The sequence below is a fragment of the Dromaius novaehollandiae genome, chromosome 5, assembly GCF_036370855.1.
Source record: "Dromaius novaehollandiae isolate bDroNov1 chromosome 5, bDroNov1.hap1, whole genome shotgun sequence".
NCBI lineage: Eukaryota > Metazoa > Chordata > Aves > Casuariiformes > Dromaiidae > Dromaius > Dromaius novaehollandiae.
In genome coordinates this window covers 53729049-53747055 of record NC_088102.1, presented here as the reverse complement: position 1 = coordinate 53747055, position 18007 = coordinate 53729049, and the positions used below count along the sequence as shown (strand labels likewise).

The 18007-nt window shown below is 39.1% G+C and overlaps 1 long non-coding RNA gene across 1 annotated transcript; it reads right to left on the bottom strand.

Annotated features, from left to right (window-relative positions):
• Positions 1-4266: 4266 nt before the first annotated feature.
• LOC112979996 (uncharacterized) lies at positions 4267-17392 on the bottom strand. The gene is made up of 4 exons (XR_003258320.2): positions 17259-17392; positions 9496-9587; positions 9031-9131; positions 4267-5851 (listed from the first exon to the last, which is right to left on the bottom strand). It is a non-coding gene; the product is annotated as an uncharacterized LOC112979996 (long non-coding RNA).
• Positions 17393-18007: the final 615 nt, after the last annotated feature.

The window sequence follows — 18007 nt, the reverse complement described above, 5'->3', positions numbered from 1 at the left end:
TTCTGATCCCAGCAAAGTCAAGAGGATTTTCTGCAAATGAGGCCAGCATTTAACCTTTCAGGCCTGATGGTCCTTTCACTTGTACTCGACTCAGAACGTCACACAGATTACCTGTCTTTGCAGGCAGTATGCTGGTGATGGTACATAGGTTGACTTTTAATTTTACCATCTTTACTGTCACTGTTTCATCCCTCATCATGTACATATTCTTATAGTCCATATGTTTCTCTGTACTGGGGTATAGATACTTTATCACACATACATGCATTTCTGAATACTGTATTGGTATACTTCCTTAACCAAATCAAGGAGCAACTTTTTTCTTGGTTGGAGGTGGTATACACTCTCCTCAAAGTGCCAGAAATTATCATCCTTATGTTAAAAACAAACAAAAAAACCCAACAAAAACTCAACAAATATTCTCTGTAACTCTGCCCTCTTAGAAACTATACTTTTGCTCCCAATCATGACAACTATTACCAATTTCATGGTATTATCAAATCAGGTATTTTCCTTTAAGGTTTCCACAATAATTCTAAACTGTTCTGTCCAAGCACTAGTAAGCTTTTTTTTCCTGCCATGTCATTTGCATTTATTTAACTCAGTTAAATTTCCTAAACACAGTATTCTTCTTCACCATCTCAGCTAGGAAGTAAAACAGAATCATCAGCATTCAGAGATGTTGTTGTTTCACTGAAATATCCACTACAAGGGAAATAGAAATTTTTTCTTTCTTCTAGAGAGATCCTTCTAAGGATTTTGTGCCTGTAGGTACCTATAGATTCATGCCGTTTGTGAACCCAGGGATTCTGGATACTAGGATTTTGAATAGGTCCAAACTAGATAAACTTGCCTTGTCTTCTCAATATTTGAAGCAAAAACATGAAGATTCACAGTATAAGGATTACAGTACTAGACAATGGTCTCCATGTTATATTCAAAAAGCCCAGCAGCATTCTGCTGTTTTATTGACAGGACTCCACTGTACAGGTTTACACACTGTAAACCGTGTGAGATTCCTTATTCAAATTCTCCTTATAAGCTTCCCAAGTTATTTTGGAGGCGAACAGAAGAGCAGGATAACAGAACAACAAATACACCAAAATATATGCTCAATATAAACACTTCCACTTTGTCTGGTTTTACCCCATCTATTTTACCCTACTCATTACTTTTTAGCTTATACAAGACGCAATGCATTATTCTTAAATTTATTACACATAACGACAGGCTAGCTCTAGCACAGCCTAAACAAAGCAGCGTCCACATGCCACCACACGTGGAGTAGGACTGCCAGATGGAGCTTCCCCCATATTTAGGGGTTCATTTATGAGCACAGGCACTTACACTGCTTTCCATCCTCAGCAGTCTGCTGAGGGGTCTTCTCTCCCTCAGTCATTCCAGTTTGCAGATCAGGAGAGCAAGACGACCTTAAGGAACACCATATACATAGACAAGCCAACCTTGCTTACTCAGAATCCTTAGGTTCAAGAGGCTGATCTGAAATTTGCAAATTTTGGATTTGTGTTTGATTTTTCAAATGTCTCAAAGTAGAAAAGGACAAGAAAAGTTCACATGCAGGACCTTCCTCTAAAGATATATGTTTAGTTAGGGTCAGTCAGAACAAACAGATGAACAATAGATATGTATGCATTTAATCTAAGAGGCTTTGTGTATTTACATTTGCGGACCCACTTTTAAACACTTTACCCTTTAAACGTTTGTCTCAATTTCCCTACATATAACGATAACAAAGATTTCAACCAATTAAAGGCTACCTAAATATCTGGCTTTTTGTAGGACAGTTCAACATTCTGGTTAGGTCTTTGAGTTTTAGGTAATATTTAAACACAGGAAAGAGTAATTTGAGATAATATTGTAATAAAACCAGACCCCACAACATCACATCTTTTTGGCAAAATCCTCAAATAAGCCTTAAGCAAAGAGTTACTTTTAAATAACTTCTTTGCTTTGCTGACTGGAGAAGATGAAAGTTACCATTCATTGGGCATCTTCCATTTAATTTAATTAACTTTAATTTTGACACTTTTCAGATGATGCGTTTGTGGATTTCCTTTCCATTATGTTCTGGGTCATACATACATGGAAAAAAGCTGTGCTTAGTTATTTCATTGTTGATGAAGTACAGATGTATAAAATAGCTTACTAATCCTATCTTAATTTCTACTGCGGGCTTGTATAAACTGGCACCAAAGTCCTTTGGGGAAATACTGAAAATTGCTATAGACTTGGCATCAAATATTTCTCTATGTATATATAAGATTTGTTGTTTCTGAAATGAGCATGCTCAAGGAAATTTCAGACAACCAAATAGCAGGGGTATCAGCTAACAGATCATACACATTACATGTCCTGGTCTAAGAATACGTTATTGATGTCCCTCTGCCTTAGGCACAGCACACGCATTTGAAAATTTTGGCTCAGTCGACATGCAGAATAAGTGAACTGCAATGTTGAATTTCTTGTGTAATGAAGAACTTTTTTCAAAGAAAAATCCCATAATAATAAAACTTTAAAAGCAGAGAGTTGTACTGACCCACTGAAGCAAACAAAGCCACAGACATATCTCTTGTCCCAAGGAGCAGTATATTTTGTTCTCACCATATACTTCTAGGTTGCATGCCATTTCATGGAAGATAAGAGTTGGCTAGTTGTGACCTAGAGAATAGAGGTTAAACATATTACTGTGCTTTACATTTTACTCAAAAGTATGTGAAAAGTTCACATAAATGTTAAACAACTTTTAATTAAATTCCCCTTTGCCCTCCCATAGGAACTTCCCAGGCAGTTCAGGTGGGGAGGGAAATCACCATTTCAGTCACGTGGTGTTGTGTATGGCTAAATACCAAACCAAGCGGATTTATTACCTTCATATCTAACAGCAAGGAGTTTGTGTCAGACCCACCACAGCACTAACAGATCTCCTGCTGGGCCACAAACACTGGTACAAATGGCAGGGCTGAGAGCACAATCACAGCATGAATGGGCCTAAATTAGCCAGGGCCTAATAACCAGTTTACTAACACCTGTATTAGTACTGTATCACTGTGGGGAGGACTGCTGTTAGACAAGCCGTAATCCCATAAGCTTGTCATTTGCATATCCCTCATTAGCTGATTAAAACCTGAAGGAGGCAGGTTTTTGCAGCTGGTGGGTCCATTCCAACACTCAGTCTGCCTGGGTGGCTTGATAATGAAGTAATGTTGGTGAATGTGAGGTTTATATGTATGGAAGGGATTAAGAGTATTAGAGTTTGTGTGAACCGATGTTGCCATATTCTCTCTACTGGATCACAGTAATTGGATGGGAGGAGCAAGAGTGGATCCATTAGTTTTGTCTGTTTGCCCAGGAGCTGGGTGTTGGAGATTCAATTTTGCTTCCTTTTGCTCCCGTGCTTTTGTGAAGCATGTCTGCTTTGTGTAGGCTAGCCCTTAGCACCTCTGTACACTACCACACTAAGGCGATTCAGCTACAAAGAAGAAACCTCAGAGAATGCGAAGGCAGCCACTATAAAATGCAGCCTAGACTCAAGTACTACTTGAGGGCAGCACAATCCTGCCTAGTCCAATCCTGGGAGAGAAAGCAAGAGATAATTGAAATCTATAAACACCTCTGGAGCCTTTTTATTATTTTATTAGCTCTCCACATTTGGGCTTAACAAACCTCATCATCAAAGAAGCCGTGAGCTCCTTACAAGAAAACTGAATGGCTTCAAATTTCACTGACTTAAGGAGCAATTGTTGAGAGTATTTGCTGGGCTTGCATAATTCTAATGCAAAAAAAATCCATTTCCTACATTATTTGTACAGCTGGAGTAATCACTCTGTGTGACCAATGATGTAAAAAAACCTGCAGGATTGTCTCCCCCATACTGCCAACGATGCACCTTTAGCCACAGCAATAAGAAAACATACTAAACAGTTCAGAAAAAAGCATGCTGCCAAAGACAGTCTTGGCAGGACTTTGAATAGAAACACAATGATTTTAAGAGGAATATTTTAGACATTCTAATATGGCCATAGCATTTCATCAGCAATTTAGAGAATGCTGTTTTCTGTTCAGAATAGCTTAAAATTGGACAAATTTCTATGCAAATGAAGCTGTGGGGCACACAGAAGATGACAGTATTCAAATATAATAGTAACTATTACAGCTTCCCCTAAAGAAGGCACATGTTTCTGGGGGGGGTTGTTTGTTTTGGGTTTTTTTTTTTTTTTACATATTGTATGTGTAGGCAAAATTTAACACTATCATTCTATTAATTACACCTTCCTGCATTTTGATAGTAAAATGTGTACTTGGTTTATATTGTCACTTTATTTTGTGTTTGTATCCTAAACAATCGTAGCTGTTTGTAGTATGTGAGAAAACTAAAAAAATTCTGGTCTTTAGAGATAAACAAATGTTAGAACAGCCAATACACACAGTGGCAGCACAGCGTTAAGGAATAATGTGTGATTTGTCCTCATGCTTCTCCAGACTCTCCTCACTCCTCACTGGAGTAGTTTTATCAGCATGAAACTATGATGACACAGATCCAATTTATAAAGCAGTGTTTAAATCTGTACTACTAATTCTATATATGGTTAATAAAATTACATGCATTTTAAAGTGTAATTTTTAGTTACTATGCTATGATCATTTGCTGCCTTTCAACCTGAATTTTACAAAGTAAAGTGTTTGTTACTAGTTGGTTTTACTTTCTTAATTTCATGAACTTGCACAATGTCATCTGGACCCCTAGATCCAAAGAGGAATGTTTACATTGGAGACAGCCCAACATTTACTCCAGAATTCCCTATGTGAATTATATGGGCCTGATTAATGCCTGCACCAGGCTGTGATGAGGTCAGCTCAGGGCTGTGAGAAGATATGCATCAAAAGTAGCTTTGCATCTTCTTTCTCTCAGGCCATTAGAGGATGAGGACAAGCACAAACAGCCTGCCTGGCTGCCGCAGCCCCTGAAATGCAGGCAGCGGTAGCAGCTCTCTGGACACACTCTTCATTTATGGCTGCAACAAATCCTTGGCCAGAGAAGAGAATTCAGGTAGATCGCATTTGACCTTGTGGGAATTTAAGGAAAATATACAAGGTGCCAGCAATTTGTGCAGGCAGCCACTTCCCTCTGTTGATGACAAAGCCCTTCCTTTCCTTTCTTCTTTCTTCCTTTCTCGCAGGAGCTGAGCACTGCCTTAGGGCATTCGGCTGCCCTCCAGGCCCTCCAACAGTGCCAGTTTTGTCTGTAAGGGTAATGCCACATATAACACCTAACCCTACCTCACTACTGTGAGAAATCAGATCACTGCCATGCTGTATGGATGATTAATGAAACAGAAATGATTGCCAAACCACTGCTGAAAGGACAACACACATTTGTCTGAATATTATGTTTCCAGAAATTCAAGTTCAGCCAGGACTAGTGACAAAGAGGAATGAGGCTGTCCTAGTGTGACTAGTAGGTGTTTCAACAGCTCTCTTTATGGGCTCTGGTCTAGGCCTCTGCTGGTGTAATTCAGTAAGACCCTGGCTTCAAAAGTGAAATGGGCTTCAGAAGTTCCCACCCTGTATCTCATTTCCTCAAGAAAAGCTTATTTTTAATTCAGATTAGTTCAGTGATTTGGTTTATAGCATAGCCCCAACAAACAGATTCACTGCCATAGCTGAGTGGACACTACAAAAGTGAATACTTCTGGAGCCAGTTGGCCCTCTCCCATGCCTAGGAGTCAGACACATTTTACGTCTGCTGTGTAACCAGGAAGAGATTGCAAAACAGCGTTTCCTATGACAATCAGAATCTGCGGCTCAAGTTCTTCCTTCCAGATCGATGGTCCTATAAAAAAAAGTGAAAAGAATTAATTTTGGGCTTTTGAATAAACATGTCCATCTCATTTTTTGATGTTACAATAAGCACCTAGGTAAGTTTTCACTATTTACTCCAACTTACAGTCTAAACATTTCAGTGCAATTGAAGTGATGTTGTAAATAAGCAAGTCAAAATGTTAGTTTACTAATCTGTTATTGCATTAGATAAAAAAAGAGGTAGGATGAACTAAGCATCCATGCTTTTAGAAACTGTCGCCTACAAAATCCCACCTGGTATTATTATATAGCACTTTGTAAAGTAACATAGCTGATTATAGTGCAGAATATGAAACATCTGGTAGAAACTGCTACAATAATTGAAGTGTTACATCTGGGAAATTACAAAATTTTACTATGAGAAAATAAAGTATTGCCCACGCGTCTCTCCTGGGCAGTATAAATTTGTCTTTTGTAATTATTCTGACTTAATTGAATGCTAGCTATGCATGCGCTTTGCTTTTCACTGAACAGTGAGTCCCTTGGTATTGTGCTGTGTCTTGTATTCCCAAAACACCAACACTTTAGGCTGATGTTTTGCTTTCACTCTTGACTTGAGTCCATTTCTTCTGAACATGATGATCCTGAAAACAGGATTCAAACACCTAAGCTTTGGGAATAATAATATATCTCCGAACGTAAACACATGAGGACCTGCCACTAGGAACCTTTTTGAAGATTTCCATATGAACAAAGATCAGTCATCAGCAGTAAGAATAAAACAGCTTTCTACAGACATCAGTCCTTAAAGTGGATCCTCATTCATGTGTAAGTCCAAAGCCAAACTTACTCAGATTAAACTTGCACTGGCTTTAACAAAGATGTAGCTTTAATTTACAAAACAATTTCCTCCAGGAAGAAGAATGGTGCTAAATCAAAACAGCTCCAAAAATGCCATTTTACAGATGGTAAAGAAGTTTGCTTTTTACTTGAGGAAGTGGTAGCAAATAATTCATTCAAAATTCCAATTCTGTGCCAGAAACTATAAACTATATAGAATCAGACTCTGGAAAGTCATTTGCCAACAATTTTGCACCATGTTGAAGTAATGTAGCAAAAGAGCTTGCGTGAGGCAGACTGCCTAACCAAGACATTTCAAGTGTCTCTAAACCTAAAGTAGAATGATTGGCACAAACAACAGCACCAGAAATTTCACCCGTGTGGTTGCTAATGAAACTTGGGAAATCAGCTCCCACTGATTTCACTTTTTCGAAGTACCAACCCACAACTGCTCAAATGGCGGGCTAAAGGCCAAGTCCAGACTACATTTAGGTAAAAAATAACTGATTAGGACTGTATAAGTAGTCTAACTCAGCTAGGACTGTCATTCTTACTGTGCCTTTCTGAGTCACTGAATGAATGTCCTGGTATGGAAACAACCTACACCACAATGATGCTTCAAATCAGGACAGAAAAAGCATCTCCCCTTCAATTTATTTTATGAGTGTCAGATATTTTGTCTGTCTTATTTATTTGCACTGACTTGTGGTTAAGTTAAAGAATGTCATTCCTAGATTTTCATGAATTGCTTTTGTGAATCAAAAGTCCCTGTCACTTCAGTATCACAGCAGACAGGGAGTCTCTGCCTGCTCTGCATCTTCCAGGAAATGGAGAGCCTCTCCAACAGGGCGCCATTGGTTTTATCAAGTGGGCCCACGCTCAGACAAAGTGGATGACTACAGCATAGATGAAATGTTTCCTAAGAACTGGGATTTGGACAAGAGAAAAAGCCTAAACATTAGAACAAAGAGATCATAACCACTCATTCTTCAAAAACATGGTCTGAAACTCAGCAGAGCTTACCATGACTGTTGTTTCATGACTGGCTTAAACCAACTTGCTACACAGCTTGCTACAGATATGGTGGAAACTCACTCCCAAACATGCATTCTTCCACCTCCTGGCACCGGCACTCACGTGATCAGCTGAATTGAGGAACTGACCCAGCTCCAAATCAATCTGGAGATTTGACAGGGTTGGGTTGGGTTGGGTTGGGTTAGATTTACATAGATCAGTTCCTAGACCCAACTAACTACAAGGACTCAGGAACGCCAGTGCTGGAACGAGTGAGGTAGCAGAAAGGAGGAATTAAATCAGCAGACTGTGAAAGACATGAACAGCTTCGGAGAGGGAGATTAATACAAAAGTACTTGATAGCTCCAGAAATAGCTTTATGAACAGGAAACTATCTGCAGAGGACAGACAGTAGGGGATCCTGTACTCCTTTTACTGGAGAAAGAACCTCGGACTCGCTAGGGTCTGTGCTTTTTCAGAAAAGAGCTCAAAATCTGGAATGCACACATCCCTGGAGCTCAGGAAAACAAACTATTCAAAATAATAAAATGACTTTGGGGGGAAAAGAGTGTTCTTTATCTTCCAAAATGAAGGAAGTTCAGCCTCTTTTCAGCCCAACCTTTCTTGCTAAGAATCCACAGTGACTTTGGAGTAGCTTATTATTATTAAAGATCACACACTTTATTCCTGGGGTACATCTTACCGTCGGGCTGACTTTATGTGGAAAAGACCCATGCTCTTCTAAAATGACTATAATAAACTGTAGGAAAAAGTTGCCAAATTAATCATGCTATGGTTGCACTATGGTAAATTCCAGAGCACATAATAATGCCCCCAGTTGTTTGTTTGAATGATTTTATGATGCTGCATGCACATTTAGCTGATGTACCAACACTAATGTACCGTGCCATTCTTGGAGCTGGAATTATAAAATATCTCATAAAAATAAACAGCTTTATTGCCAGACTCATGAATGATAATCCCACAGATGCAAATCATTAATCACAGAATGTATTAAGGTAATTACTAAACCAGGGATCTTTTTTATGGAGTTTGTGGATATGTGGTTAGATTACGTTCTTTTTGCACAAAGCAGATAGCAATTGCCTGCTGCTGAAATCACTCTGTACCAGAAGGGATCAGGTCCTAATAAAACAACAATATGCAGCCAACCCACCTTCATTACAGCACTGTCAATGTACTGCCTGCATGGAACATTTGCCTGTCACTTTTATTTAGCAAATACACAGACATCTCAACATTGCTGCTGATTTCAAAGAAAAGAAAAAAATCCTCATTGACATGCTTATACTTAACAGAGCCTGATTCTGAAATCAGAAGAAGATCCTGACTTACACAGAGCTCTTGTCTACTTGTCTCTTCAATTCATCCCAATAGTGTGAAAGAAACCTTGTTTTACAAATTTCCGATCCTGAGTTTTGCCACAGATTATGTTCCTGTGAACAATGACAAAATAAAGCACTGAGTGAGGGCACGGAGTTGTATTTCCCTTTACTTCAAACCTGTGTGTGTGAAGACTGAAATAAGCTTTAAAACCAAAAACATTTTGCATTAAGTTGCATGCTAATATTTTTAATGTCTGCTACTTGTGACAGTTTGTTTTATATTTCTAGTCAGCTTCATCATCCCGTTTTCATGAGCTCATGCAACGCGGCACTGGGGTGTTAAAAATACTGCAAGAAGCCATTCATATCCCTCATTCCCCACTCTCTTTTTTCTACTCTCCCCCGTTACCCCCCTTCCCTCCCAAGAAAGAAAAAAACATTAAAAATACACGTGGGGAAATGCTCTATTACAAACCTAGGCAGGTCTTCAAAGTACAGCTGAGCCCTAGGATTCCAGGGAGCCAAGAGAGTGCATGAGAAGTGCACACAAGAAGAAAGCTTCACTGTCTGATTAAGAAAACAAAACAAAAACAAATAGCTTAGCTGCCTAAGAAAAAAGGATCAGCATCAAGAAAAGTTCTTGGTCACATTGGTCCGGAACCATTAACTCCCACAGGCATTGTAATAATTTCAAGCATTTATTCAGCTTTCCATCACTATTGCATATAACTAGACACCCTACAGTGTGAGTTCATGACTCACATCTACAATGGGCAGAAGGCTCATTCCCCAGGTTACTCTCATTTTCCACCTTCATCCTGGAAATCTCATGTATATAGCAAAAATAAAGGATCCTGCAGCATGCAGGGCCTTCAAACAGTGAACTTGCATGGGAACATACGTTGCTGGACATGGCAGGCAGAGAAAGGCAACAACAGCAATACTGAGAGCACAGAAAACTTCCTAATCTGAAATCAGTATTTCCACAGTCTTGCTGCTTTTTCATGAGTGGTTTGCAGTACAATAGTAGGGTGGCTGGAGACATATGTTGCAATGCAAAATGCCAGGACTATTTGTGGAGGGCACCTCCATTTTCATAGTGATGAGAACCATCTAACCCTGACAGCTGTCTCTGTGCAGCTGTGCTGGCCTGGCTCCCTGCAGGAAATGTGTTTCCATTGCCCAAGTCCCCAGCAGCTGCTCGGGATCGGCTGTGGAGGACACTCAGTGAGAATCATTTTAGCTCTATAAGGAAAATCAAGGTGTCAGTTCAGGATGACAATGGAGAGCACAGCTGAAGCTTAGCCTCACTTACAAGCCATCACCAAGTCACTGTGGCTTATTAAATTCTTCTTTGTGAGTTGACCATTTCTCTCTGTCTCTTTAGTCTACCTAATAGTGGCCTCTGCATTTTCTTTTATCTGCTGAAGTAAAAGGAATGATCTTTTATATACCTTTATAACACAGAAACAGATTTTATGTCCCATTGCACCATAACAATTCAATTTTCAGCTCCTGGGACATTTTGGTGAGTCACAACTTAAAAACTCACAGAAATTTACTATTTGCTGTATAGCATCTATTTCTTTTTTAGCATTATACAACAAGTACAAAAATAAAATGAAGTCCCTAAGTGGCTTGAAATCTGAACAGACAGAAGTGGTCATACTTGACAACTGGATGATGTCATATTTCACAGAATGAGAAATGTCAGTAACATAATTTTAAGTCTTCTTTGGTATACTGCTAAAACCAGATTAGATTAAGACAATGTTCTTCAGCGACACCTAAGTCACAATGTTAGCTTAGCCCAATTTGTTTAAATGTGCACTGCTTACAGCTCAAGAACACAATTAGTCCTATGGCATGTTGTATCCAGAGTGCAAAGACTACTTTATGACTTTAACTGCAAATTCAGCCAGGATTAAAGAAAGTTTCATTCCTGTTCACCAAGCATTAAAACATTACAAAAACTGTTCTGAATGGCTGGCTATCCATTGTTATTCAGATCAGCACAATCACCTGCTAACATCCTGTGCAACTTTCAGACTATATAGCCTTAAATGTTCATTGTTAAGGTGAAACTACAGCCATGTTAACGGCTCACAGCTGTGGAAGGGAGAAGATCCCAATCCTTTCTCACATTCTCCTCCCGCTCTCTTATTTCTTAGTAAAATACAGAACCCTCCTTAATCCCATTTTTCCAGGAGCTTATTTAATTCACTAACCTGTCAGGAAAATGTTTTTTTTCTTCTTCCTTTTTTTTTCCCCCTCTGTCAGATAAATTTTCTTCCTAACCAACAAAATATCCCAGCTCAGCGGAGACTGATGAACACCAGAGTTGATGCAAAGGACAGAACAGGACTGCCCACATGGGACAGAAAAAAAGGTGGGACCACAGCTGTTAGACTGCAGTAAGCTGCTGTAAAGCCAGTGCCAGAGCTGTTGGGCCACGGAGTACTCAGTATGGCTTTCATCTTCTCCGTACCTGCTGCTCATCTGGAAAGCACATTAAACTACTCAACTATTACTAGTCTGTAAGACCAAAAGAACATTCCTTCACAATAGAGAGAAGCTGATTTCCCTAGTACAGATCTAAAAGAGATGTCTGATTTAGCTTCAGTCTGTAACCTGGACCTATTTGATCTACTAGATGAAGTGCAATCAGGAAAATCTATTTAATGTGGTCTGGCATTTATCCATTTGAACAGAATTAAAATGTCTTTAATTATGCTAGGACAACAACGAGCAGAATTGAAAGTAACATTAACCTATGTCTTGCTAACAGACTCTTTATAACAAGACACTTCCAGCCTTGTAAGCACTTCAGGAAAATAAGGAGTTAATTCTGCACAGGGGCTTGGAACCACTCTGTGAGCTCACAACTTCTTATCAGAAACTTGTTTCGTTTGGGGGCAAAAAAGGAATTGTCAAACCATAACCAAAGAAACCTGTTGGGAGAAGATGATTGACTTTTTCTCATGACATTACCTATGAATCCAAAACTCCTTCACATATACCTGTTTACCTTTATAGTCTTGTTGAGTTAATTCTAGGAACTCCACAGTTGAAGGCTTTCTCAAGCACTCCTATTCTGCAACAAGGTTGGAACAGATAAGTCATTTTATTTTTTGGTTTTGAACCACGATGTGAGGGCTGCAAGAGCCACAAGGTCCTAGTTTACTGAGCATGTTGCTTGGGGACACTTCAAGATTAGTAGTAGTTAAAAGTGGAATTTCCTGAATAAGCAGGTGATACTAGTGGCCTAAATACACAAGCAAGCCCCCTTGAGGCAAGCAAACGTATAAACTTACAATGTGTCAGCATCACCTTCCTGTATGCCTACACTAATTCCCCTTGCTAAATGCTAAGCAGCTTGCCCTGTTACTGCTGGTTGTTCCCTCAGAGTAGGGAACTTGTAGGGACGTGGTAGGTACATTGGTAGCTTCTTTTGTGACTGTCAACAGCTATTAAGTATGGCTGTGGGAAGGGACCTATTCGGGGTGCAGACTACCAGTACATAAAACCATACAGTTTTTCTGCAGCTATTCAACTGCGTGCTTTTTTACACAGAATGTGAATCAACACTCTAGGTTGATTTTTATATGTTCTTATTAATTTAAGCTACATAGTGCTTAGGAATCTAAGTCTGAAGTCAAGGCCTTTGCTATGCTAGGCAGAAAGAACAAAAAGATGGCTCTTGAGACAAAGAATGTGACAGCCAGTTAAATAAGCCCATGGCTTTGGATCAGTTAACAGTCAACCAGTTGTCGAAGCACTGTTATTTACCCTGTATAGGAACTCCATTGCTCCTTACTATACTTTTCCTTATATTGTGAATATAGGAGGTGTGAATAGACCATTGACTCAACTCCAAGCACAGACCGCTTTCTTTGCCCCTTCCTGCGTGCTCCAGCCAAACACCAAAGAGCTCAGCTGACTCTGAAGGGACTTATATTTGGGAGACTGTATGTGCACACAGACACTTTACTACATCTACCTAAAACACAATTGACCAACGTTGGGGAAAAAAGGCTTTTGGGGAAACAATACATGGATTTGAAAAGTTTAAGTTTAGCCGAACACACACTTGCATTATTTAACACACGTTCACCCCTTGTTCTGCCTGCTCTGTCCCCACCATTTACTGCTAAACAGGTCCCTTATCTTTATTGATCACTTAATTTATCTTTTCTTAGCTCCCCTTGCTCCGTCTGGTGCCGTGTGTCCAAGGTATTGAGGCTAAACATCCGTCTGTTCATACTGTCATGACTGGTTTGCCTTTGAAAGAATAGGGGGAGCAGGTGGTGTGACTAAGTAGACCCTCGACAGAATAGGGGCACCATTGCTGTGTCCTGTCCCAACCTGCCAGTGATTCCCCACCCTCCCAACTGTTCCACATTAAAGCAGTCAACTGTGGCTTTACAGTCCAAGTTTTACACAACTGTTTTACAAACCAGGAAGAATTTCTTTTGTTGAAAATCCTTTGTTAGGCAGCACAGAATGGGGGGGGGGGGGGGGGGATAGCAGGGTAGAGAGAGTGGAGAAAGCCAGTTCTGAGACTGAGTGCATTTTAATGTGTATGTAGATATACACTATGCAATGTGCCACGCTGCAGAGCTCTTCTGTCTGTATTACAGCGCTGTTTTTAAGCTCTCTTTCAAAGCTGTTGCACAACTTATCTTTAAAATACATACATCTTTTTAATTTTCTTGGACTCTCTTAGTCAGTTTCCTTTATTGCTAGATACGTGTTTATGGTACAATTTTGATTTATTAGAGCAAGTAAAACAGAAATTTTCTGAAGAAGAACAGAATGTCCATTTTTTCAGTGTTGCAGAACAATTACAAATCCATCTAAATGGATAGATATCCCTGAAGAAAAGACCAGATGATGCCTCAACAGTATTACAGTTTCGGAGTAATCTTACTGCAGGCACCATGATGCTTCTGATCTCATCCACGATATTTCCTCACAGCATTCAGTGGTGGGTATTTCAACCCAGATTTAGGAAAGCCCTTAAACATGTGGTTTATCTCTGAGATAACACACTCCGAAACGGTCTGGTCCGTGAGAGACAAACATTTGGCACCTCACAGAACTGAACCCAGAAAGAGCAAATATTTGTTACAGCTGTGAGACTAATCTGGTATCACCACTAGAGCGCTGCAAATATTTGCATACAGGAACTGAATTTAGCAAAGTTTTCTGGTTTGCTTTTTTCCCTCTTCCCTGAGAGAACTCACCAGCTAGATCATTCACAATTGCTGCACAGCCAAACAGAAGATTTGGGGGGTTTTCCTCACATTGTCAAAGAATTTTTGCAAGTTTATGCGTATTGACATATTCCACCATGAATGAGCCTTTTCCCACAGGTAAAAATATGTGGAAAGTTCCATTTCAGGCAAGATTCTGATTTATACAAAGGCCCTGCTATACCACTTTGTTAGTTTAAAGAAGCCTTTACGTATATGAGCTTAGGACTCTGCCTTTAGTTGTAGAAAAGGAGTTGCATACATATTATTGCAAACCAAAGGACAGGGATCCTTTCCCTTTTGTTTAAACATTCTGCAGTCAGTTGCTTAAATCTTAATACTGCACAGAAAAACATAAAAGTTGGGATCTCTTTTCTTTCCCTTGGAGACATGGCTGTCTCCTACTAACCTCGCCTACCCCATCTGACTTCAATAGAAAGACAAAAGTTGAGATCCAGGTCCTGTAGTAGGCTATGGAGAAATTTCATTGAGGCCTGGATTTCATCCAAACTGCTGAGTCCTGCAGCAATTGCAGAAATCAGCGACTCTTGCCTGAAGAAGGATGGATCCACATTTGTTACCTGACCATCAGAAAAGGACTGAGAATTAGATCTACTACAAGCACTGTTTTCTGTTAGGAGCCTGATCCTATCAATTCCTCTCAAATATGCAAATAATTAACTTTTCATTTCAGCTGATATTTTTTTTTTTTTAGTTTCCTGACCAAAAGCACAAAAATGTCAAAAAATACTCAGAGCTAAAATGAAATGCTTTGGTAGGAAACATTTCTTAAAAAAAGAAAAAAGATGGATTATGTTCAGAGAAATCCCGATTAGCATATGTTCACATATGTAGCCTAGTGGGTAGGTTACTCACTCAGAAGACTTGGTTTCAATCCTTCCCCTTCTTGCAAGGACCTGAAGGTCTTCTAAGCAAAGCACTCAGACCACTAGGCTATGTAATGCAATGCAGCATCAATCTCTCATATTAATGTAGATCCTTTTTGCCCAAAGAATCAATGACCCTTTGAAGCCAGAAGCTACATCAGAAGCTACTCCAAAATCAGTGTCCTAACCATGAGGTTCTTCATTCCTCGTTTTGCATTTTCTGTCTCACCAAATATTCTTTAATACACAGTGAAACACCACCAACAAGGAAGAGGAGAAGTTTGCCTCCCCTCACCTCTCCTCCCCTCATCTCTCTTCACCTTGCCTCACCTCTCCTCTCCATTGCTTTATGCCATGGTGTATAGAAGGAAGAAGGGAGAAAGAGAATCATTTTTTCCCAGACAGAGAACAGCACTGAAACTGCGTCTTCTAAAATCTGAATAAATATGCTATCACTAGACAGCTGTATAAAAAGGGATCACTTTGACTTGTTTTCAGTCACATCTGTCTCTCAAATGCAGCAAAAATTTCAAAAATTTCAAATGACAACCAAGACTATTTGACAGCAAAATTGGTGAATAGTAATACACTAAAAAAGATTCATCCAGGCCTAGCAATAATCACAAAGGAGATGAGAATCAGCATCACCAAGAATCATTTTCAAAGCATTCTCAATGTTTTCTCTAAAAGTTAACAAAACATTTTTACAGCAGGAAACAGAAAAAAATGGTAATAAAGCTGGGGAAAAATGTCCTACATATCTGCTCACTATGAAGTTATTACAATTGTATACAGACTTCAAAAGAACTCTGTCACAATACTGTATTATCCATAAATTACTGAGCCGCCTTCCAGTTGTAAAATCACAGAATCTACTCAAAGATTAGAAGATCCTTCTGTTTCTACTGGATTGTTCATTTGAATATTGCATAAATCTCTCTACTGCCATGTTTAACAATATTGTTTTGTTCCTACTATTTAAATACTGACTAGTTTTTCTCAAATTTGTGAATTTCTATATGAAATTTCAATACTATGTATAGCACGCAATGGGTAGGATTAAAAAGCAGGTGTGAGGTCCGCATTCATTCTATTTTATGTGCTTATGCAGGTTAGTTTGTCTCTAGCAGCTTTTTGTTTTACAAAAATACTTGAAGAATTACAGAATCAGCTGTAAATTAATCTTTGCAATATATTAAGGATAAACCCTAATAGCCAGATAGAAAAAATGTGAAACTAACAGAGTGCTCCTAGAGATCTGCAATGTAAATTTGAATTAGATCACAAGTCACATGAGTCTGATGGTCATTACAATCTTTGATGGACATTTGTCCACATCACAGAAGCCACCATACAGTTCGGCACAGTTTGTCACAAGTGAAATTTTCAGAGATGCTTACTGCCGGAAAGGCACAGATGTTGCAGGTCAGGGTGAGTTATATTGACAGATTTGCTGTAGAGAAGGTTAAATGGCAACTGTCAAAGCCAACTAGAATCAACAGTACTTCTTTTCCAAGAAAAATTGAATTAAACAAATGAAACATCCCAGCATGTGAATGAAAGAGATGATTTTACAAGTCAGCTATATGCACCTGTTTATTCAGAGCCAAGAACGAGTTTCCTGCACTGCAACCCTCACAATATTTTATGTGGATTTACACATGCAGCCCTCAAAATATTTTATGTGGATTTTGCTGCTTCTGTGAAACAAAGTTGTAACTTGCTGCATAAATCAAACTTGATTTACCTCACTTAAAGTCACATACTGATATTCTTAATACATATAACGTCTTCATTCTACTTTCCAAATGGATTAACAAAATTAAAGAGGAAGAAGAAAATCATATTAGCTTCAACTTATCCCACTCCAAATGCAATATTTGTATAATTGTATATAATCGTTTAAAGTATAATTTAATACATCCCTTTAACAACCCACAAATTACCACTTGACAACTAGAAATAATAGGTCTTTTTGTTAAAAACAGAAAGCATGTGAAGACTAAAGGTTAAACAGGTCTTTTCATCATGATAAATCACTGGTTAATGAGCCTGGTATTGTTGGGTATTATACTTGCTCACTTTAATGCCATTACCTTCTGGTTGTAAAGCTGACACTACTAATGATCTTCATTCTTTGAACTTTTCCACAATATTGACTGGTTGCATAGAGCAGATGTTACTTGGATTTGACTGCAAAAGTGGCAATTCTTCCAATGCCTGAAGTAGCCCTGAAAAGAGTGACACTCAGCAAAATGCATTTTTATACCTGTAAACCAAAAAGAGATTCTTCTCTAAGTGTCAGATACTACTCTTGCAGTTTGTCTGTACCTCACAAAAATCAGTCACTGTTAAGAGATAAATATTCTTCACCTATTTTCTGCAGTTCCTCTTTTTTGAAAGTAGTAACAATGTAGTGAACTAACAAGAGAAATTTCTTATATATTCCCTGTTGTATCAATAACTTCTCTTGTGTTACAGCAAGCACAAGCAAGGAACTTTTCAGCTCTGTATTTCACAGCTTTGCTTGGTCTTGACTGAAGGACACTGAGGTCAACAGGAGTTGTACTGGTGTGCCAAGTGCTGACAAAGCAGGATGCAAAAGGCATGCGAGCATGGATGTTTATGTACCCACATCCATCACTTCTTATTCCAGAGGGAAGGAGGCTCAACAGAGCCCAGTCCTCCATCCATCCCTAATAGGAGGTTAGAAGAAGCAAGGAGTTACTTGACACCTCTTTAACATATGAGGGCTGTCTTTATTTGTGTGAGACGGACTAAGTTCAAATAAACTCACGCTGTGCTGGAAGCAAGATGGAAGACTAAAGGGCATGGATGCAGGGAT